The sequence below is a fragment of the Trichechus manatus genome, unplaced genomic scaffold (genome assembly GCF_000243295.1).
Source record: "Trichechus manatus latirostris isolate Lorelei unplaced genomic scaffold, TriManLat1.0 scaffold00027, whole genome shotgun sequence".
NCBI classification, from domain to species: Eukaryota; Metazoa; Chordata; class Mammalia; order Sirenia; family Trichechidae; genus Trichechus; species Trichechus manatus.
In genome coordinates this window covers 16047920-16049487 of record NW_004443963.1, presented here as the reverse complement: position 1 = coordinate 16049487, position 1568 = coordinate 16047920, and positions in this window count along the sequence as shown.

Genomic DNA, 1568 nt, shown 5'->3' with positions numbered 1-1568 from the left:
TAAAGTGTTGAAAAGCAAAGATGTCACCTTGAAGACTAAGGTGCGCCTGACCCAAGCCATGGTATTTTCAGTCGCATCATATGCATGCGAAAGCTGGACAATGAACAAGGAAGACCAAAGAATTGACACTTTTGAACTGTGGTGTTGGCGAAGAATATTGAATATACCATGGACTGCCAAAAGAACGAACAAATTTGTCTTGGAAGAAGTACAACCAGAATGTTCCTCAGAAGCAAGGATGGTAAGACTATGTCTTACATACTTTGGACATGTTGTCAGGAGGGATCAGTCCCTGGAGAAGGACATCATGCTTGGTAAAGTACAAGGTCAGTGAAAAAAGGAAGACCCTCAACGAGATGGATTGACACAGTGGCTGCAACAATGGCCTCAAGCGTAACAATGATTATGAGCATGGTGCAGGACCAGAAAGTGTTTTGTTCTGTAGTGCATAGGATGGCTAAAAGTCGGAACCAACTTGACGGCACCTAACAACAACAACAGTGGGAGCCCAGCATGTGTGTCTCGTCGGCTGGTCTTGGAAGAGACATTGTCTTTGGAAACCCAGGAGAGGACAGGCTGGTCAAGTTTCCCACACCCCTTTGCTCCCCAAGAAGGAGGCTGTGTGCAGCAAAGACCTCTGGGAGCCTGGAGGCTGGGCTTTAAGTTGGCTGGACTCTACTTCTTGGTTCCTGGCAGGGGCCGGTACAGGCCTCCACTCCTACCCCAGCTCCTTCTACCATAGAAACTGAGGCCAGCAGTGGGGTGCCAGGGCCATCACCCAAGCCCATCTCCCCATTATTGAGGTGGGAAAACTGAGGCCCCCAGGGGTAGGGGACCTGCCCATGGCCACAGAGCCACCAGCTTCCAGACTAGCACCCTGGTTGCCCTTACATCCCAGCAAAGGAGGATACACAGGCTGGGAGGCACAGGCTAGGATGACTGCCCCCTCCCCCAAGGCTCAGCCAGGGAGTTATTTCACCGTCACAGCCCATTTCCTCCCCTTCAAATTTGGGTATAACATCTCAAACGGTAATGCAGTATTGAACCCTGAGTGATTACCGTGTGCCAGGCACTGAACTTGGCCTCCTTCATGCAACATCTCATTTAATCTTCTCATTTAATAATAGTACATACTATTATTATCCCATTTGTATGATAAACTGAGGCTCAGAGAGGTCAGTTAACATGCACAAAGCCACACAGCTGGTAGCCTGTGTTATCTGATTCCAGATCTCTTTCTCCCTGTGCTCCCCTGTCACCATGGCACCAATCAGTCTGCCCTTGCTTCTTTCCCCTGGTCATTTATGCAACATCTTTTGAGCACCTACTGTGTGCTGGGCCCTCTAGGGCAGTTTGAGGGCAGGGACTTGGTCTTACTGAGTTGTCACGGAGTCTCCTACTGTGTGTGGGGCTCTCTGTTGGCCCAGGAAACCAGGGGAGGAAGACGCTGCTTGCACGGAAGAGGTGTTCGAGGAGGAAGTGAATGGAGGTGAAAAGGGGCAGAGCCTGGGGAGGTGGAAGACCCCCCCACAACACACACACACACACAAACACACACACGAGGCTCG